The sequence below is a fragment of the Scylla paramamosain genome, chromosome 26 (genome assembly GCF_035594125.1).
Source record: "Scylla paramamosain isolate STU-SP2022 chromosome 26, ASM3559412v1, whole genome shotgun sequence".
Taxonomy (NCBI): Eukaryota; Metazoa; Arthropoda; class Malacostraca; order Decapoda; family Portunidae; genus Scylla; species Scylla paramamosain.
In genome coordinates this window covers 13,946,315-13,969,219 of record NC_087176.1, presented here as the reverse complement: position 1 = coordinate 13,969,219, position 22,905 = coordinate 13,946,315, and positions in this window count along the sequence as shown.

Below are 22,905 nucleotides of genomic sequence, written 5' to 3'. Positions count from 1 at the left end.
TTTGAGAGTTTTTCACATTGTTAGGTATGAAAATACTCTATAAAGAGTGTTATTTGTGGGTTTTAGCTTTCTCATACTTAACGAACTTAAAAAAACTCATAATACACGTTTCTCGTAACGTCCTTTCATTTTCCATGTATTTTAGCTTTTTTTATAGGTAACATGATGAAAAACACTCAAAATACATGTTTTTTGGTAATATTATTCTGTTTCTCCATAAAGGGTGTTTTGCATGCGTTTAAGCGTTTTGGTATGTAAAGAGCTCAAAAACAGTTAAAGGCAAGTTCTTGGTAAAAGTTCGTTTTATTCCCATGTAATGTGATTCCCGTGCTTTTTACTGCTTTATTGCCTATCACGCTTAAAAACTATTTGGTAATGTCATTTTTTTTCCCACATAAAGCTAATTTCGCATGCAATTTGGGGATTTGGTAACTAAGAATGTGAAAAGCACTCAAAATACACGCATTTGGTAAAGTTGTTCTGTATTCTTAATTAAGAGTGTTATTCCTGAGTTTCAGCATTTTGGTATCTAAGAAAATTCTTTATATACACGAGTTTTTCCGTTTTTTGCCTTGTGGTTCTTGTGAAACTATAAAACACTCATTATACACATTTCTCGTAATGTCCTTTTGTATCCCAATATAGAGTGCTTTTCATCCATTTTCGCATTTTTTGAAGGTAAGAAGCTCAAAAACATTAAAAATATACCTTTTTGGTAATATTATTCTATTTCTTCAAATTCGTTGGTTTGCATCCTGTTTAGGGTTTTTCTACGTAAAACACTTCAAAGACTTTTTTTCAGTAATTTTGTGATGGATTCCCATTTTCAGTGACTTCCATATTATTTATCGTTTTGGTGCCTTACATGCTAAAAAACACTCAAAAGACAGGTTTCTGGTAAAATCGTTTAATTTCCCAATATAGGAGGCTTTGGATGCACTTTAGGGTTTGGTACATAACAGTCCGAAAAAAAAAGATAAATTAATTTTTTTTCATAATATTCTTTTTTCACATAATTTCCTTGAATTTCTCCAGAAATTTGGCATCTCGGTACCTATGAAGATGAATAACAAAAAAAAAAAAATTACTATTTGTTTTTTTACTTTTTTTTTTTATCTATAAAGAGTGTTATTTGTGGGTTTTAGCTTTTTGGTACTTAAGGAACTTAAAAAACACTCATAATACACGTTTCTCGAAATGTTCTTTCGTTTCTCAAACATAAGGTTCTTTGCATGTACTTAAGCGCTTTTATAGGTAACATGATCAAAAACAATCAAAATACATGTTTTTGGTAATGTTATGATGTTTCTCCATGTAGGGTGTTTTGCATGCCTTTTTTTTAGCGTTTTGGTATATAAGGAGCTCAAAAACACTTAAAGGCAAGTTCTTGCTAAAAGTTGGTTTTATTCCTATGTAATGTGATTTTTATTGCTTTATTGCCTATCATGCTAAAAAAAAAACACTTAAAAGACACTTTTCTGGTAATGTCATTTTTTTCCCACATAAAGCTACTTTCACATGCAATTTGGGGTTTTGGTAACTAAGAATGTGAAAAACACTCAAAATACACGCATTTCGTAAGGTTGTTCTGTTTCTCAATTAAGAGTATTATTCAGGAGTTTCAGCATTTTGGTATCTAAGAAACTTCTCCATATATACGACTTTTTGCGTTTTTTGCCTTGTGGTTCTTCAGAATCTATAAAACACTCATTATACACATTTCTCGTAATGTCCTTTTGTTAACCAATATAGAGAGCTTTCCATCCATTTTCACGTTTTTTGTAAGTAAAGAGCTCAAAAACACTCAAAATGTAAATTTTTGGTAATGTTATTCTATTTCTTCATATTGGTTGGTTTGCATCCGTTTTAGCGTTTTTCTACGTAAAACTCGGAAAAGACTCTTTTTCAGTAATTTTGTTTTGGATTCCCACATAGAATGACTTTCATATTAATTAATGCTGAAAAACACTCACAACACAGGTATCTCGTAAAGTCGTTTAATTTCCTCATATAGTTAGCTTTGCATGCACTTTAGGGTTTGGTACATAACAGTCCGAAAAAAAAGCTGAAATTAACTTTTTTGATAATGTTTTTTTTTTCACATAATTTCCCTGAATTTTGCCAGAATTTTAGCATCTCGGTACCAATGAAGAAGAATAAAAAAAAAATCCTAATTTTTTATTCATTTATTTGTTTTTTTTTCTCTATAAAGAAGTTTTAGCACGAGTTTTTGCTTTTTTTGCCTTGTGATTCTTTTGAACTATAAAACATTCATTATACACTTTTCTCGCAATGTCCCTTTGTTTCCAAATATAGAGTGCTTTGCATGAATTTTCGCGTTTTTTTTTGTAGGTAACAAGCTCAAAAACACTCAGAAATATACCTTTTTGGTAATGTAAAACACTGAGAAGACACGTTTTCAGTAATTTTGTTTTGGTTTGCCATATAGAGTGAGTTCCTCATTATTTATCCTTTTGGTGCCTAACATGCTGAAAACACTCATAACACAGATTTCTGGTAAGGTCGTTTAATTTCCTCATATGGGAGGCTTTGCATGCACTTTAGTGTTTGGTACATAACAGTCCGACAAAAAACAAATAACAGTCTTTTTGATAATATTCTCTTATCATATAATTGCCCTAATTTTTCCCAGAATTTTGGTATCTCGGTACCTATGAAGGTGAATAACAAAAAAAAAAAAAGAAAATCTTTTATTTATTTATTTATTTATTTATTTTTTTTCTAAATAACGAGTGTTATTTGTGGGTTTTAGCTTTTTGGTAGTTAAGGAACTTAAAAACACTCATAATACACGTTTCTCGTAATGTCCTTACGTTTCCCAAACATAAGGTTCTTTGCATGTATTTAAGCGTTTTTATAGATAACATTATCAAAAACACTCAAAATCCATATTTTTGGTAATGTTATTCTGGTTCTCCATAAAGTTTGTTTTCCATGCGTTTTAGCGGTTTAGTATGTAAGGAGCTCAAAAACACATATTGGCAAGTTCTTGGTAAAACTCTTGGTTTTATTCCCATGTAATGTGATTACCCTGCTTTTTAGTACTTCATTGCCTAACACGCTCAAAAACAATTAAAAGACACTTCTGGTTAAATCATTTTTTTCCCTCAAAAAGCTAGTTTCGCATGCTATTTTGGGTATTGCTAACTAGGAATATGAAAAACACTCAAAATTTAGGCATTTGCTAAGGTTGTTCTGTTTCTGAATTAAGAGTGTTATTCATGTGTTTCAGCATTTTGGTATCTAAGAAACTTCTATATATACACGAGTTTTTGCGTTTTTCTACGTAAAACACTGAGAAGATACATTTTCAGTAATTTTGTTTTGGATTCCCATATAGAGTGAGTTCTTTATTATTTATCGTTTTGGTGCCTAACATGTTGAAAAACACACAAAAGACCGATTTCCTGTAAGGTCGTTTAATTTTCTCATATAGGAGGCTTTGCATGCACTTTAGTGTTTGCTACATAACAGTCCGAAAAAAAAGCTAAAATTAACTTTTTTCATAATATTCTCTTATCATATAATTGCCTTGAATTTTCCCTGAATTTTGGCATTTCGGTACCTATGAAGATAAATAACGAAAAAAAAAAAATTCCTATTTTTTATTTATTTATATATTTTTTTCTAAATAAAGAGTGGGTTTTAGGTTTTTGGTACTTAACAAACTTAAAAACACTTATAATATACGTTTCTCGTAATGTCCTTTTGTTTCCAAAACATAAGGTTCTTTTATATATATTTTATATATATATATATATTTTATATATATTTAAGCGTTTTTATAGATAACATGATCAAAAACACTCAAAATACATGTTTTTGGTAATTTTATTCTGTTTTTCCATAAAGTTTGTTTTACATGTGTTTTAGCGGTTTAGTATATAAGGAGCTCAAGAACACTTAAAGGCAAGTTCTTGATAAAAAAAAATTGGGTTTATTCAAATGTAATGTGATTGCCCTGCTTTTTAGTGCTTTATTGCCTATCAGGCTCAAAAACACTCAAAAGACATTTTTCTCGTAATGACATTTTTTTCTCACATAAAGCTGGTTTCGCATGCAATTTGTGGTTTTGGTAACCAAAAATGTGAAAAGCTCTCAAAATATACGCATTTAGTAAGGTTGTTCTGTTTCTAAATTATAAATGTTTTTGCGTTTTTTGCCTTTTGGTTCTTTTGAACTATAAAATACTTCTTATACACTTTTCTTGTAATGTCCTTTTATTTCCTAATATAGAGTGCTTTGCATCAACTTTTTCGTTTTTTGTAGATAACAAGCTCAAAAACACTCAAAATATACCTTTTTGTTAATGTTTTTCTATTTTTTTTATATTGGTTGGTTTGCATCCGTTTTAGCGTTTTTCTACGTAAAACACTCAGAAGACACGTTTTCAGTAGTTTTATTTTGGATTCCCATATAGAGTGAGTTCCTTATTTATTTATTGTTTTGGAGCCTAACATTCTGAAACACTCAAAAGACATATTTTTTTTAAGGTCGTGTAATTTCCTCATATAGGAGCCTTTGCATGCACTTTAGGGTTTGGTATAAAACAGTCCGAAAAAAAATCTAAAATTAACTTTTTTGATCATTTTCTTTTATCATATAATAGCCCGGAATTTTCCCAGAATTTTGGCATCTCGGTACCTATGAAGATGAATAACAAAAAAATAAATAAATAAAAATAAAACCTTTTTTTTATTTTTTTTATTATTTTTTTTCTAAATAAAGTGTTATTTGTGGGTTTTAGCTTTTTTGTACTTAAGGAACTAAAAAACACTCATAATACATATTTCTCGTAATGTCCTTTCGTTTTCCAAACATAAGGTTCTTTGCATGTATTTAAGCGTTTTTATAGATAATATGATCAAAAACACTCAAAAATACATGTTTTTGGTAATGTTATTGTGTTTATCCATAAAAGGTGTTTTGTTCTTGGTAAAAGTTGGTTTTATTCAAATGTAATGTGATTGCCCTGCTTTTTAGTGGTTTATTGCCTAACACGCTCAAAAACCCTCGAAAGACATTTGCTAGTAATATTTTTTTTTTTCCATATAAAGCTAGTTTCATATGGAATTTGGGGTTTTGGTAACTAAGAATGTGAAAAACACTCAAAATACAGGCATTTAGTAAGGTTGTTCTTTTTCTTAATTAAAAGTGTTATTCATGAGTTTCAGCATTTTGGTATGTAAGAAACTTCTCTAATATATACATTCGGTAAGGTAGTTCTGTTTCTCAATTAAAAGTGTTATTCATGAGTTTCAGCATTTTGGTATGTAAGAAACTTCTTTATGTACACGAGCTTTTGAGTTTTTTACCTTGTGGTTCTTGTGAAATTATAAAACACTCATTATACACGTTTCTCGTAATGTCCTTTTCTTTCCTAATATAGAGTGCGTTTCATGCATTATCGCATTTTTTTATAGGTAACAAGCTTAAAAACACATCAAAATATATCTTTTTGGTAATGTTATTCTATTTCTTCGTATTGCTTGGTTTGCATCCGTTTTAGCGTTTTTCTACGTAAATCACTGAAAAGACACGTTTTCAGTAATATTGTTGAAATTGCAGAAAAAACACTCAAAAGACAGGTTTCTGGTAAAGTCGAGTAATTTCTCCATATAGGTGGCTTTGCATGCACTTCAGGGTTTGGTACATAACTCTGGAAAAAAGCTAAAATTATTTTTTTTAAATGATTTTTTTTTCACAAAATTTCCCTGAATTTTTCCAGAATTTTGGTATCTCAGTACCTATGAAGATGAATAACAAAAATTTTGTTTTTCTCTATAAAGTGTTATTTGTGAGTTTTAGCTTTTTGGTACTTAAGGAACTTAAAAACACTCATAATACACGATTTTCGTAATGTCCTTTTCTTATAGAAACATAGGGTTCTTTACATGTTTTTATAGGTAACATGATCAAAAACACTCAAAATACATATTTTTGGTAATGTTATTCTGTTTCTCAATAAAGGGTGTTTTACATGCGTTTTAGCGTTTTGATGTGTAAGGAGTTAAAAAACACTTAAAGGCAAGTTCTTCGTAAAAGTTGGTTTTATTCCCAAGTAATGTGATTGTTCTGCTTTTTAGTGGTTTGTTGCATATTACGCTCAAAAACACTCAAAAAGACACTTTTCTGGTAATGTCATTTTTTTCCCACATAAAGCTAATTTCGCATGTAATTTGGCAATTTCGTAACTATGAATGTGAAAAACACTCAAAATACACAATTTGGTAGAAAAGTTCTGTTTCTCAATTAAAAGTGTTATTCATGCATTTCATCACTTTGGTATGTAAGAAACTTTTCTATATACACGAGTTTTTGCGTTTATTGCCTTGTGGTTCTTGTGAAACTATAAAACACTCATTATACATTTTTGCATTTTTTGTAGGTAACAAGCTTAAAAACACTCAAAATATATCTTTTTGGTAATGTTATTCTATTTCTTCATATTGGTTGGTTTGCATCCGTTTTAGCATTTTTCTTCGTAAATCTCTGAAAAGACTCGTTTTCAGTAATATTGTTGAAATTGCTTCTGGTACAGGTTTCTGGTAAACTCGTGTAATTTTTCCATATAGGTGGCTTTGCATGCACTTCAGGGTTTGGTACATAACTCCGGAAAAAAAGCTAAAATTATTATTTTTTTTTCTTTACCAAACTTCCCTGAATTTTGCCAGAATCTTAGAATCTCGGAACCTATGAAGATGAATAACAAAAAAAAAAAATTATTGTATTCATTTATTTATTTTTATTTTTTATCTCTATAAAGAGTGTTATTTGTGTGTTTTAGCTTTTTGGTGCTTAAGGAACCTAAAAACTCTCACAATACACAATTTTTTGTAATATCCTTTCGTTTTAAAAACATAAGGTTCTTTGCATGTATTTAAGCGTTTTTATAGGTAATATGATCAAAAACACTTAAAACTCATGTTTTTGGTAATGTTATTTTGTTTCTCCATAAAGGGTGTTTTGTATGCGTTTTAGCGTTTTGTTATGTAAGGAGTTAAAAACACTTAAAGGCATGTTTTTGGTAAAAGTTGGTTTTATTCCCATGTAATGTGATTGTTCTACTTTTTAGTGCTTTGTTGCATATGACGCTCTAAAACACTCAAAAGACACTTTTCTGGTAATGTCATTTTTTCCTACATAAAACTAGTTTTGCTTGTGATTTCGGTTTTTCGTAACTAAGAATGTGAAAAACACTCAAAATACTCACATTTGGTAAGATAGTTCTGTTTCTCAATTAAAAGTCTTATTCATGAGTTTCAGCACTTTGGAATGTAAGAAACTTCTTTATATACACGAGTTTTCACCTTTTTTGCCTTGTGGTTCTTGGGAAACTATAAAACACTCATTATACACGTTTCTCCTAATTTCCTTTTGCTTCCCCATATAGAGTGCTTTCCATCCATTTTCGCGTTTTTTGTAGGTAACAATTTCAAAAACACTCAAAATATACCTCTTTGGTAATGTTATTCTATTTCTTCATTTTGGTTGGTTTGCATCCGTTTTAGCGTTTTTGTAAGTAAAACACAGAAAAGACACGTTTTCAGTAATTGTGTTTTGGATTCCCATATAAATTGACTTCCTTGGGTTTTATCGTGTTGGTTCCTAACATGCTGAAAAACTTTCATAAGCCAGTTTTCTGGCAAAGAGGTTTAATTTCCCAATATAGGTGGCTTTCCAGGCACTTTAGGGGTTTGGTACGTAACAGTCCGAAAAAAAAAGCTGAATTTAACTTTTTTGATAATGTCCTTATTTCATATAATTTCCTGAAATTTGCTCGAATTTTGGCACCTCATTACCTGTGAATATGAATAAGAATGAAAAAAAATATAGTATTTTTTTATTTATATATTTATTTTCTCTCAATAAAGAGTCCAATTTGTGGCTTTTAGCTTTTTCGTACTTAATGAACTTAAAAACACTCATAATACACGTTTCTCGTAATGTCCTTTCGTTTCCCAAAAATAGGGTTCTTTGCATGTATTTCAGTGGTTTTATTGGTAACATGATCAAAAACACTCAAAATATATGTTTTTGGTAATGTTCTGTTTCACCATAAAGTGTATTTTGCATTCGTTTTAGTGTTTTTATATATAAGGAGCTCAAAAAAACTTAAAGGCAAGTTCTTGTGAAAAATTGGTTTTATTCCAATGTAAAGTGTTTGCCCTGCTTTTTACTGCTTTACTGCCTAACACGCTCAAAAACACTCAAAAGACATTTTTCTGGTAATGTCATTTTTTTCCCACATAAAACTGGTTTAGCATGCAATTTTGGGTTTTGGTAACTAAGAATGTGAAAAGCACTCAAAATACACGCATTTAGAAAGATTGTTCTGTTTCTCAATTAAGAGGTTTGTTCCAGAGTTTCAGCATATTTTAATGTAAGAAACTTCTCTATATACACGAGTTTTTGCGTTTTTTGCCTTGTAGTTCTTGTGAAACTATAAAACACTCATTATACACGTTTCTCGTAATGTCCTTTTGCTTCCCAATATAGAGTGCTTTCCCTCCATTTTCGCGTTTTTTGTAGGTAACAATTTCAAAAACACTCAAAATATACCTCATTGGTAATGTTATTTTATTTCTTCATATTGGTTGGTTTGCATCCGTTTTAGCGTTTTTCTACATAAAACACCGAAAAGACACGTTTTTAGTAATTTTGTTTTGGATTCCCATATAGATTGACTTTCATGTTATTTATCGTGTTGGTTCCTAACATGCTGAAAAACACTCATAAGACCGTTTTCTGGCAAAGACGTTTAATTTCCCCAAATAGGTGGCTTTGCATGCACTTTAGGGGTTTGGTACATAACAGTCCGAAAAAAAAAGGTAAATTTATTTTTTTTGATAATGTTCTTATTTCACATAATTACCTGAATTTTGCCCGAATTTTGGCATATCGGTAACTGTGAAGATGAATAAGAAAGAAAAAAAATGTATTTTTTTTTATCTATTCATTGTTTCTCAATAAAGAGTGTTATTTGTGGCTTTTAGCTTTTTGGTAATTAATGATCTTAAAAACACTCACATACACGTTTCTCGTAATCTCCTTTCGTTTCCCAAAAATACTGTTCTTTGCATGTATTTAAGCGTTTTTATTGGTAACATGATCAAAAACACTCAAAATACATGTTTTTGGTAATGTTATTCTGTTTCACTATAAAGAGTGTTATGCATGCGTTTTAGTGTTTTGGTATATAAGGAGCTCAAAAACACTTAAAGGCAAGTTCTTGGTAAAAATTCGTTTCCTCCAATGTAATGAGATTGCCCTTCTTTTTAGTGCTTTATTGCCTATCACGCTCAAAAACACTCAAAAGACACTTTTCTGGTAAAGTCATTTTTTTTTCCTACAAATCTATTTTCGCATGCAATTTGGGGTTTTGGTAACTAAGAATGTGAAAAGCAATCAAAATACACGCATTTATTAAGGTTGTTCTGTTTCTCAATTAGGAGTGTTATACATGAGTTTTACAATTTTTGTATCTAGGAAACCTCTCTATATACACGAGATTTTTTGTTTTTTTGCCTTGTGGTTCTTTTGAACTATAAAACACTCATTATACACTTTTCTTGCAATGTCCTTTTGTTTCCCAATATAGAGTGCTTTGCATCAATTTCCGCATTTTTTGTAGGTAACAAGCTCAAAAACACTCAAAAAATATCGTTTTAGTAACGTTTTTTTATTTCTTGATATTGGTTGCTTTGCATCCGTTTTACCGTTTTTCTACGTAAAACACTGAGAAGACACGTTTTCAGTAACTTTGTTTTGGATTCCCATATAGAGTGAGTTCCTTATTATTTATCGTTTTGGTGCCTAACAAACTAAAAAAAACACTCAAAACACAGATTTCTGGTAAGGTCGTTTAATTTCCTCATATAGGAGGCTTTGCATGCACTTTAGGGATTGGTACATAACAGTCCGAGAAAAAAAGCTGAATTTAACTTTTTTGATAATATTCTTTTATCATATGATTGCCCTGAATTTTCCCAGAATTTTTGCATCTCGGTACCTATGAAGATGAATAACAAAAAAAAAATCCTATTTTTTATATATTTTTTATTTTTTATTTTCTAAATAAAAAGCTCTAAATAAAGCTTTTTGGTACTTAAGGAACTTAAAAAACACTCATAATACACGTTTCTTATAATGTCCTTTTGTTTCCCAAACATAATGTTCTTTGCATGTATTTAAGCGTTTTTATAGATAACATGATCAAAAACACTCATAATATATGTTTTTGGTAATTATTCTGTTTCTCCATAAAGTTTGTTTTGCATGCGTTTTAGCGGTTTTGTATATAAGGAGCTCAAAAACACTTAGAGGCAAGTTTTTGGTATAAATTGGTATTATTCCAATGTAATATGATTGCCCTGCTTTTTAGTGCTTTATTGCCTATCACGCTCAAAAACACTCAAAAAACAGTTTTCTGGTAAAGTCTTTTTTTTTCCCACAAATCTATTTTCGCATGCAATTTGGGGTTTTGGTAACTAAGAATGTGAAAATCACTCAAAATACACGCATTTAGTAAGGTTGTTCTGTTTGTCAATTAAGAGTGTTATTCATGAGTTTCAGCATTTTGGTTTCTGAGAACCTTCTCCATATCCACGAATTTTTGTGTTTTTTGCCTTTTGGTTCTTTTGAACTGTAAAAAAAACTCATTATACACTTATATTACAAAGTCCTTTCGTTTTCTAACATAGAGTGCTTTGCATCAATTTTCGCGTTTTTTTTTGTAGGTAACAAGCTCAAAAACACTCAAAATATACCTTTTTGGTAATGTTTTTGTATTTCTTGATATTGGTTGGTTTCCATCCGTTTTAGCGTTTTTCTACGTAAAACACAGAAAAAACACGTTTTCAGCAACTTTGTTTTGGATTCTCATATAGAGTGAGTTCCTTATTATTTATCGTTTTGGTGCCTAACATGCTGAAAAACACTCAAAAAACAGATTTCTGGTAAGGTCGTTTAATTTCCTCATATAGGAGTTTTTGGATGCATAAGAGTCCGAAAAAAAAGCTAAAATTAACTTTTTTGATAAATTTCTTTGATCATGTAATAGCCCTGAATTTTCCCAGAATTTTGGCATCTCGGTACCAATGAAGATGAATAACAAAAAAGAAAAAAAAAATCCTTTTTTTTTTTTTCCTTTTTTTTTCTAAATAAAGAGTGTTATTTGTGGGTTTTAGCTTTTTGGTATTTAAGGAACTTAAAAACACTTATAATAAACATTTCTCGTAATGTCCTTTCGTTTCGCGAATATAAGGTTCTTTGCATGTATTTAAGCGTTTTTATAGATAACATGATCAAAAACTTTCAAAATATATGTTTTTGGTAATTTTATTCTCTTTCTCCATAAAAGGTGTTTTGCATGCGTTTTAGCGTTTTGATATGTAATGAGCTCAAAAACACTTAAAGGCAAGTTCTTGGTAAATGTTGTTTTTATTCCCATGTAATGTTATTGCCCTGCTTTTTATTGCTTTATTGCCTAACACGCTCAAAACACTCAAAAGACGCTTTTCTGGTAATATAATTTTTTTCCCACATAAAGTTAGTTTTGCATGGAATTTGGGGCTTTGGTAACTAAGAATGTGAAAAAAAACTCAAAACACAGGCATTAATAAGGTTAATCTATTTCTTAATTTAAAGTGTTATTCATGAGTTTCAGCATTTTGGTATGTAAGAAACTTTTCTAATACACACATTTGGTAAAGTATTCCTGTTTCAAAATTAAAAGTGTTATTCATGAGTTTCATCTTTTTGGTATGTAAGAAACTTCTTTATGTACACGAGTGTTTGAGTTTTTTACCTTGTGGTTCTTGTCAAACTATAAAACACTCATACACGTTTCTCGTAATGTCCTTTTTCTTTGCCAGTATAAAGTGCTTTCCATCCATTTTTGCATTTTTTGTAGGTAACAAGCTCAAAAACACATCAAAATATATCTTTTTGGTAATGTTGTTCTATTTCTTCATATTGGTTGGTTTACCTCCGTTTTAGCGTTTTTTTTTAAGTAAATCACTGAAAAGACAGGTTTTCAGCAATATTGTTGAAATTGCTGAAAAACTCTCAAAAGACAGGTTTCTGGTAAAGTCGTGTAATTTCCCCATATAGGTGGATTTGCATGCACTTCACGGTTTGTACATAACTCCGAAAAAAAGCTAATTTTTTTTTATAATAATTTTTTTTACAAAATTTCCATGAATTTTGACAGAATTTTGGCATCTCGGTACCTATGAAGATGAATAACAAAAAATATATATATTTTTTTCTCTCTATAAAGAGTGTTATTTGTGGGTTTTAACTTTTTGGTACTTAAGGAACTTAAAAACACTCATAATACCCGTTTCTCGTAATATCCTTTCGTTTCCCAAACATAAGATTCTTTGCATGTATTTAAGCGTTTTTATGAATAACATGATCAAAACCACTCAAAATACATGTTTTTGGTAATGTTACTCTGTTTCTACATAAAGGGTGTTTTGCATGCGTTTTAGCGTTTTCGTATGTAAGGAGTTAAAAAAAAAATTATAGGAAAGTTCTTCGTAAAAGTTGGTTTTATTCCCATGCAATGTAATTTTTTCTGCTTTTTAGTGCTTTATTGCATATCACGCTCAAAAACATTCAAAAAACAATTTTTTGGTAATATTTTTTTTCCCACGTAAAGCTAGTTTCGCATGTATTTTTGGATTTTCGTTACTAAGAATGTGAAAAACACTCAAAATACACACATTTGGTAAGGTAGTTCTGTTTCTCAATTAAAAGTGTTATTTATACATTTTAGCATTTTGGTATGTAAGAAACTTCTCTATATACGCGAATTTTTGCGTTTTTTGCCTTGTGGTTCGTGTGAAACTCATTATACACGTTTTTCGTAATGTTCTTTTGTTTCCCAATATAGAGTGGCTTCCATCCATTTTCGCATTTTTTTTGTAGGTAACAAGCTCAAAAAACACTCAAATGGTAATGTTATTCTATTTCTTATTATTAGTTGGTTTGCATCCGTTTTAGCGTTTTTCTTGGTAAATCATTGAAAAGACACGTTTTCAGTAATATTTTCAGTAATATTCAGATTTCTGGTAAATTCGTGTAATTTCCCCATATACGTGGCTTTGTATGCAATTCTGGGTTTGGTATATAATTCCGAAAAAGCTAAATTTTTTTTTTTAATGTGTTTTTTACATTATTTCCCTGAATTTTCCCTGAATTTTGGCATCTTTATACTTATGTAGATGAATAACAAAAAACAATATTTTGTTATTTATTTTTTCTCTATTTGTGGGTTTTAGTTTTTTGGTACTTAAGGAACTTAAAAACAATCATAATACACGATTTTCGTAATGTCCTTTCATTTCACAGATATAGGGTTCTTTGCATGTATTTAAGCGTTTTTATAGGTAATATGATCAAAAACACTCAAAATACATGTTTTTGGTAATGTTATTCTGTTTCTAGATAAAGGGTGTTTTGCTTGCGTTTTAGCGTTTTGGTATGTAAGGAGTTAAAAACACTTAAAGGCAAGTTCTTCGTAAAAGTTGGTTTTATTCCTATATAATGTGATTATTCTACTTTTAATTGCTTTGTTACATATCACGCTCGAAAACACTCAAAAGACACTTTTCTGATAATGTGATTTTTTTTTCCCACATAAAGCTAGTTTTGCATGTAATTTGGGATTTTCGTAACTAAGAATGTGAAAAACACTCAAAATACACACATTTGGTAAGGTAGTTCTGTTTCTCAATTAAAATTGTTATTCATGAGTTTTAGCATTTTTGTATATAAGAAACTTCTCTATATACATACATATATATATATATATATATATATATATATATATATATATATATATATATATATATATATATATATATATATATATATATATATATATATATATATATATATATATATATATATATATATATATATATATATATATATATATATATATATATATATATATATATATATATATATATATATATATATATATATATATATATATATATATATATATATTGACTGACTTCCATATTATTTATCGGTTTGGTGCCTAACATGCTGAAAAACACTGAAAAGACAGTTTTCTTGTAAAGTCGTTTAATTTCTTCATATAGGTGGCTTTGCATTCACTTTAGGGTCTGAAAAAAAGCTATAATTAACTTTTTTGATAATGTTATTTTTTTCACATAAATTCCCTGAATTTTAACAGAATTTTTTTATTATTTTTTTTTCTCTTTAAAGAGTGTTATTTGTGGGTTTTAACGTTTTGGTACTTAAGGAACTTAAAAACAGTCATAATACACGTTTCTCGTAATGTCCTTTCGTTTCCCAAAGAAAGGGTTCTTTGCAGGTATTTAAGCGTTTTTATAGGTAACATGATCAAAAACACTTAAAACACATGTTTTTTGTAATGTTTTTCTGCTTCTCCATAAAGGAGTGTTTTGCATGCGTTTTAGCGCTTTGGTATGTAAGGAGCTCAAAAACTTATAATGGCAAGTTCTTGGTCAAAGTTGGTTTTATTCCCATGTAATGTGATTGCCCGGCTTTCTAGTGCTTTATTGCCTAACACGCTCAAAAACACTCAAAAGACACTTCTGGTAATGTCATTTTTTTTCCACAAAAAGCTAATTTCGCATGATATTTGGGATTTTGCTAAGAATGTGAAAAACACTGAAAATACACGCTTTTGGTAAGATTGTTCTGTTTCTCAATTAAGATTGTTATTCATGAGTTTCAGCATTTTGGTATCTAGGTTTTTGCGCTTTTTGCCTTGTGGTTCTTGTGAAATAGAAGTTCTATTGCTCGAAAATGATGAGACACTCATTATACACGTTTCTCGTAATGTCCTTTTGTTTCCTAATAGGGAGTGCTTTGCATCCTATTTCACTTTTTCTGTAGGAAACAAGCTCAAAAACACTCAAAATATAGCTTTTTTGTAATGTTATTCTATTTTTTTTTCATATTGGTTGGTTTCCATCTGTTTTACGTTTTTCTACGTAAAACACCGAAAAGACACGTTTTCAGTAATTTTGTTTTGGATACCTATATAGAGTGACTTCCATGTTATTTATCGTTTTGGTGCCTAACATGCTGAAAAACACTCATAAGACAGTTTTCTGGCAAAGACGTTTGATTTCCCCATATAGGTGGTTTTGCATGCACTTTAGGGTTTGCTACAGAACAGTTGAGAAAAAAAAAAGCTAAAATTAACTTTTTTGATAATGTTCTTATTTCACAAAATTTCATGAATTTTGCTGGAATTTTGGCATCTCGGTACCTGTGAAGATGAATAAGAAGGAAAAAAATATTGTATTTATTTATTTATTTTTATTTTTTTTCTGAATAGAGAGTTATTTGTGGGTTTTAGCTTTTTGGTACTTAATGAATTTAAAAATACTCATAATACACGTTTCTCGTAATGTCCTTTCGTTTCCCACAAATAGGGTTCTTAGCATGTATTTAAGCGTTTTATTGGTAACATGATCAAAAACACTCAAAATACATGTTTTTTGTAATGTTTTTCTGTTTCTCCATAAAGGGTGTTTTGCATGCGTTTTAGCGTTTCAATATGTAAGGAGTTGAAAAACACTTAAAGGCATGTTCTTGGTAAAATTTGGTTTTATTTCCATGTAATGTGATTGCCTGCTTTATAGTGCTTTATTGCCTAACACGCTCAAAAACACTCAAAAGACACTTTTCTGGTAATGTCATTTTTTTTTCCACATAAAGCTAGTTTCGCATGCAATTTGGGGTTTTGGTAACTAAGAATGTGAAAAACACTCAAAATACACGCATTTGGTAAGATTGTTCTGCATCTCAATCATGAGTTTCAACGTTTTGGGAGCTAAGAATCTCAAAAACACTCATAATGCACGTTTCTCGTAATATCGCTCTTTTCTTCATATAGGGTGCTTTGCATGCATTTTTTTTCACGTAATAGCTGAAAAACACTGAAAATACACGCTTTTGGTAATAAGAACATAAGAACACAAGAAATAAGTAAATCTGCAAGAAGGCATCAGGCCTACAAGTGGCAGTACTTAAATGAAATATGCCTACCTATTTCCACCTATCATCCCCATCCATAAATTTGTAATTTTCTCTTACTCCTCCGAAATGCCTCAGGGTAATTTTTTTCCCACATAAAGCTAGTTTCGCATGGAATTTGGGGTTTTGGTAACTAAAAATGTAAAAAAACACTCAAAATACACGCATTTAGTAAGGTTCTTCTGTTTCTAGATTAAGAGTGTTATTCATGAGTTTCAGTATTTTGGTATCTTAGAAACTCTTCCATAGTCGAGTTTTTGCGTTTTTTGCCTTGTGATTCTGGTGAAACTATAAAACACTCATTATACACGTTTCTCGTTATGTCCTTTTTTTTTCCTTATATAGAATGCTTTGCATCCATTTTCGCGTTTTTTTTTATATAACAAGCTCAAACACACACAAAATATACTTTTTGGGTTAATGTTATTCTATTTCTTCATATTGGTTGGTTTGCATCCGTTTTACTGTTTTTCTACGTAAATCTTTTCAAAGACAGTAATTTTGTTTTGGATTTTCATATAGAGTGACTTTCATATTATTTATCTTTTTGGTGCCTATCATGCAGAAAAACACTCAAAAGACAGGTTTCTTGTAAAGTCGTTAAATTTTATCAGATAGGTGGCTTTTGCATACACTTTATGGTTTGGAACATAACTCAGAAAAAAAAGGTAAAATTAACTTTTTTGATAATGTTTTTTCCACATAATTTCCCTGAATTTTGGCAGAATTTTAGCATCTTGGTACCTATGAACATCAATAACAAAAAAATACAAATGCTATTTTTTTATTTATTTTTTTTCTCTATTAAGAGTGTTATTTGTAGGTTTTAACGTTTTGGTATTTAAGGAACTTAAAAACATTCATAATACATATTTCTCATAATGTCCTTTCGTTTCCCAAATATGGGGATCTTTGCATGCATTTAAGCGTTTTTATAGGTAACATGATAAAAAACACTCAAAACACTTGTTTTTGGTAATGTTATTCTTCTTCTCCATAAAGGAGTGTTTTGCATGCGTTTTAGCGATTTGGTATGTAAGGAGTTGAAAAACACTTCAAGGCAAGTTCTTGGTTAAAGTTGGTTTTATTCCAATGTAATATAAATGCCCTGCTTTTTAGTGCTTTATTGCCTAACACACTCAAAAACACTGAAAAGATACTTCTGGTAATGCCATTTTTTTCCCACATAAAACTAGTTTCGCATGCTTTTTAGGGTTTTGCGAAGAATGTGAAAAAAAAACTCAAAATACACGCATTTGGTAATGTTGTTCTGTTTCTCAATTAAGATTGTTGTTCATGAGTTTCAGCATATTGGTATCTAAGAAACTTCTTCATATACACGAGTTTTTGCGTTTTTTCCCTTGTGGTTCCTGTGAACCACAACTTCTTTTGCCCGAAAATAATAAGACACTCATTATACATGTTTCTCGTAATGTCCTTTTCTTTCAGAATGGGGAGAGCTTTGCATCCATTTTCGCGTCTTTTGTAGGTAACAAGTTCAAAAACACTCAAAATATACCTCTTTGGTAATGTTATTTTATTTCTTGATATTGGTTGGTTTTCATCTGTTTTAGCGTTTTTCTACGTAAAACACCGAAAAGACACGTTTTCAGTAATTTTGTTTTCGATTCCCAAAGAATATTCCCAGAATTTTGGCATCTTTGTACCTATGAAGATGAATAACAAAACAAAAAACGAAAATTTTATTTTCTTCTCTATAAAGTGGTATTTGTGGGTTTTAGCTTTTTTGGTACTTAAGGAATTTAAAAACCCTCATAATACACGTTTTACGTAATGTCCTTTCTTTAAAAAAAAAATAGGGTTCTTTGCATGTATTTAAGCGGTTTTATTGGTAACATGATCAAAAACACTCAAAATACATGTTTTTGGTAATGTTCTTCTGTTTCACCATTAAGTGTATTTTGCATGCGTGTTAGTGTTTTGGTATATAAGGAGCTCAAAAACACTTAAAGGCAAGTTCTTGGTAAAAATTCGTTTTACTCCAATGTAATGTGATTGCCCTCCTTTTAGTGCTTTATTGCCTATCACGCTCAAAAACACTCAAAAGACACTTTTCTGGTAAAGTAATTTTTTTTTCCCAACAAATCTATTTTCGCATGCAATTTGGGGTTTTGGTAACTAAGAATGTTAAAAGCACTCAAAAGACACGCATTTAGTAAGGTTGTTCTGTTTCTCAATTAATAGTGTTATGCATGAGTTTTAGAATTTTGGTATCTAGGAAACTTCTCCATATACACAAGATTTTGCGTTTTTTGCCTTGTGGTTCTTTTGAACTATAAAACACTCATTATACACTTTTCTTGCAATATCCTTTTGTTTCCCAATATAGAGTGCTTTGTATCAATTTTCGCGTTTTCTATAGGTACCAAGCTCAAAAACACTCAAAATATACCTTTTTAGTAACGTCTTTCTATTTCTTGATATTCGTTTCTTTGCATCCGTTTTAGCGTTTTTCTACGTAAAACACTGAGAAGACACGTTTTCAGTAACTTTGTTTTGGATTCCCATATAGAGTGATTTCCTTATTATTTATCGTTTTGGTGCTTAACATGCTAAAAACACTCAAAACACAGATTTCTAGTAAGGTCGTTTAATTTCCTCATATAGGAGGCTTTGCATGCACTATAGGGTTTGGTCCGAAAAAAAAAAGCTGAAATTAACTTTTTTGACAATATTGTTTTATCATACAATTGCCCTAAATTTTCTCAAAAATATGGCAAATCGGTACATATGAAGATGAATAAAAAAAAAAAAAATCCTATTTTTTTTTTCTAAATAAAGAGTGTTATTTGTGGGTTTTAGCTTTTTGGTACTTAAGGAACTTAAAAAAAAAAACTCATAATACACGTTTCTCGTAATGTACTTTTGTTTCCCAAACATAATGTTCTTTGCATGTATTTAAGCGTTTTTATAGATAACATGATCAAAAACACTGAAAATACATGTTTTTGGTAATGTAATTCTGTTTCTCAATAAAGTGTGTTTTCCATGCGTTTTAGCAGTTTTGTATATAAGGAGCTCAAAAACACTTAAAGGCAAGTTTTTGGTATAAATTGGTGTTATTCCAATGTAATATGATTGCCCTGCTTTTTAGTGCTTTATTGCCTATCACGCTCAAAAACACTTAAAAGACACTTTTCTGGTAATGTCATTTTTTCTCTCAGATAAAGGTGGTTTCGCATGCAATTTGGGGTTTTGGTAACTAAGAATGTTAAAAGCACTCAAAAGACACGCATTTAGTAAGGTTGTTCTGTTTCTCAGTTAAGAGTGTTATTCATGAGTTTCAGCATTTTGGTATCTAGGAAATCACTCCATCTACACGAGTTTTTGCGTTTTTTGCTTTGTGGTTCTTTTGAACTATAAAAACAATCATTATGCACTTTTCTTGCAATGTCCTTTTGTTTCCCAATATAGAGTGCTTTGCATCTATTTTCGCGTTTTTTATAGGTAAAAAGCTCAAAAACACTCAAAAAAATACCTTTTTGGTAACGTTTTTTCTATTTCTTGATATTAGTTGATTTCCATCCGTTTTAACGTTTTTCTACGTAAAACACTGAGAAGACACGTTTTCAGTAACTTTGTTTTGGATTCCCATATAGAGTGAGTTGCTTATTATTTATCGTTTTGGTTACTAACATGCTAAGAAACACTCAAAACACAGATTTCTGGTAAGGTCGTTTCATTTCCTCCTATTGGAGGCTTTGCATGCACTTTAGGGTTTGGTACATAACAGTCCGAAAAAAGGGCTGAAATTAACTTTTTTGATAATATTCTTTTATCACATAATTGCCCTGAATTTTCCCAGAATTTTGCCATCTCGGTACCTATGAAGATGAATAACAAAAAAAAAAAAAAAAAAATCCTATTTATTTTATTTTTATTTATTTATTTTTTTCTAAATGAAGAGTGTTATTTGTGGGTTTTAGCTTTTTGGTACTTAAGGAACTTAAAAAACACTCATAATACAAGTTTCTTGTAATGTCCTTTTGTTTCCCAAACATAATGTTCTTTGCATGTATTTAAGCGTTTTTATAGATAACTTGATCAAAAACACTCAAAATACATGTTTTTGGTAATTATTCTGTTTCTCCATAAAGTTTGTTTTGCATGCGTTTTAGCAGTTTGGTATATAAGGAGCTCAAAAACACTTAAAGGCAAGTTTTTGGTATAAATTGGTGTTATTCCAATGTAATATGATTGACCTGCTTTTTAGTGCTTTATTACCTATCACGCTCAAAAACACTCAAAAGACACTTTTCTGGCAAAGTATTTTTTTTTTCTCACAAATCTATTTTCGCATGAAATTTGGGGTTTTGGTAACTAAGAATGTGAAAAGCACTCAAAATACACGCATTTAGTAAGGTTGTTCTGTTTGTCAATTAAGAGTGTTATTCATGAGTTTCAGCATTTTGGTATCTAGGAACCTTCTCCATATACAAGAGTTTTTGTGTTTTTTTGCCTTTTGTTTCTTTTGAACTATAAAAACTCATTATACACTTTTCTTACAAAGTCCTTTTGTTTTCTAATATAGAGTGCTTTGCATCAATTTTCGCGTTTTTTTTTTGTAGGTAACAAGCTCAAAAACACTTAAAATATACCTTTTTGGTAATGTTTTTGTATATCTTGATATTGGTTGGTTTGCATCCGTTTTAGCGTTTTTCTACGTAAAACAGAAAAAAACACGTTTTCAGCAATTTTGTTTTGGATTCTCATATAGAGTGAGTTCCTTATTATTTATCGTTTTGGTGCCTAACATGCTGAAAACACTCAAAAAACAGGTTTCTGGTAAGGTCGTTTAATTTCCTCATATAGGAGTCTTTGGATACACTTTAGGGTTTGGTACATAAGGGTCCGAAAAAAAAGCTAAAATTAACTTTTTTGATAATTTTCTTTGATCATATAATAGCCCTGAATTTTCCCAGAATTTTGGCATCTCGGTACCTATGAAGATGAAAAACAAAATAAAAAAAATCCTATTTTTTTATTTTCTTACTTTTTTTTTTCTAAATAAAGAGTGTTATTTGTGGGTTTTAGCTTTTTGGTATTTAAGGAACTTAAAAACACTTATAATAAACATTTCTCGTAATGTCCTTTCGTTTCGAGAACATAAGGTTCTTTGTATATATTTAAGCGTTTTTATAGATAACATCATCAAAAACGCTCATAATATGTTTTTTTTATTAATTTTATTCTGTTTCTTCATAAAAGGTGTTTTGCATGCGTTTTAGTGTTTTTGTATGTAATGAGCTCAAAAACACTTAAAGGCAAGTTCTTGGTAAACGTTGTCTTTATTCCCATGTAATGTGATTGCCCTGCTTTTTATTGCTTTATTACTTATTTCGCTCAAAAACACTCAAAAGACACTTTTCTGGTAATATCATTTATTTCCCACATAAAGCTAGTTTTGCATGGAATTTGGGAATTTGGTAACTAAGAATGTGAAAAAAAACTCAAAACACAGGCATTAATAAGGTTTTTCTATTTCTTAATTAAAAGTGTTATTCATGAGTTTCAGCATTTTGGTAGGTAAGAAACTTTTCTAATATACACATTTGGTAAGGTATTTCTGTTTCAAAATTAAAAGTGTTATTCATGAGTTTCATCTTTTTGGTATGTAAGAAACTTCTTTATGTACACGAGTTTTTGAGTTTTTTACCTTGTGGTTCTTGTCAAACTATAAAACACTCATACACGTTTCTCGTAATGTCCTTTTCTTTGCCAATATAAAGTTCTTTCCATCCATTTTTTGCATTTTTTTTTTGTAGGTAACAAGCTCAAAAACACATCAAAATATATCTTTTTGGTAATGTTATTCTATATCTTCTTATTTACATCCGTTTGAGCGTTTTTTTTTTAAGTAAATCACTGAAAAGACACGTTTTCAGTAATATTGTTGAAATATCTGAAAAACACTCAAAAGACAGGTTTCTGGTAAAGTCGTGTAATTTCCCCATATAGGTGGATTTGCATGCACTTCAGGGTTTGTACATAACTCCGGAAAAAAGCTAAAATTATTTTTTTTAGAAAGATTTTTTTTTACAAAATTTCCATGAATTTTGCCAGAATTTTGGCATCTCGGTACCTATGAAGATGAATAACAAAAAAAAAGTTTTTTTTCTCTCTAAAAAGAGTGTTATTTGTGGGTTTTAGCTTTTTGGTACTTAAAGAACTTAAAAACACTCATAATACACGATTTTCGTAATGTACTTTTCTTAAACAAACATAGGGTCCTTTACATGTATTAAAGCGTTTTTATAGGTTACATGATCAAAAAAACTCAAAATACATGTTTTTGGTAATGTTATTCTGTTTCTCCATAAAGGGTGTTTTGCATGCGTTTTAGCGATTTGGTATGTAAGGAGTTAAAAAACACTTAAAGGCAAGTTCTTCGTAAAAGTTGGTTTTATTCCCATGTAATGTGATTGTTCTGGTTTTTACATCTTTGTTGCATATCACGCTCAAAAACACTAAAAAGAAACTTTTTTGGTAATGTAATTTTTTTTCCCACATGAAGGTAGTTTCACATGTAATTTGGGATTTTCGTTACTAAGAATGTGAAAAACACTCAAAATACACACATTTGGTAAGGTAGTTCTGTTTCTCAATTAAAAGTGTTATTCATGCATTTCAGCATTTTGGTATGTAAGAAACTTCTCTATATACACGAATATTTGCGTTTTTTGCCTTGTGGTTCGTGTGAAACTATAAAATACTCATTATACATGTTTTTCGTAATGTTCTTTTGTTTCCCAATATAGAGTGCTTCCCATCCATTTTCGCATTTTTTGTAGGTAACAAGCTGAAAAACAC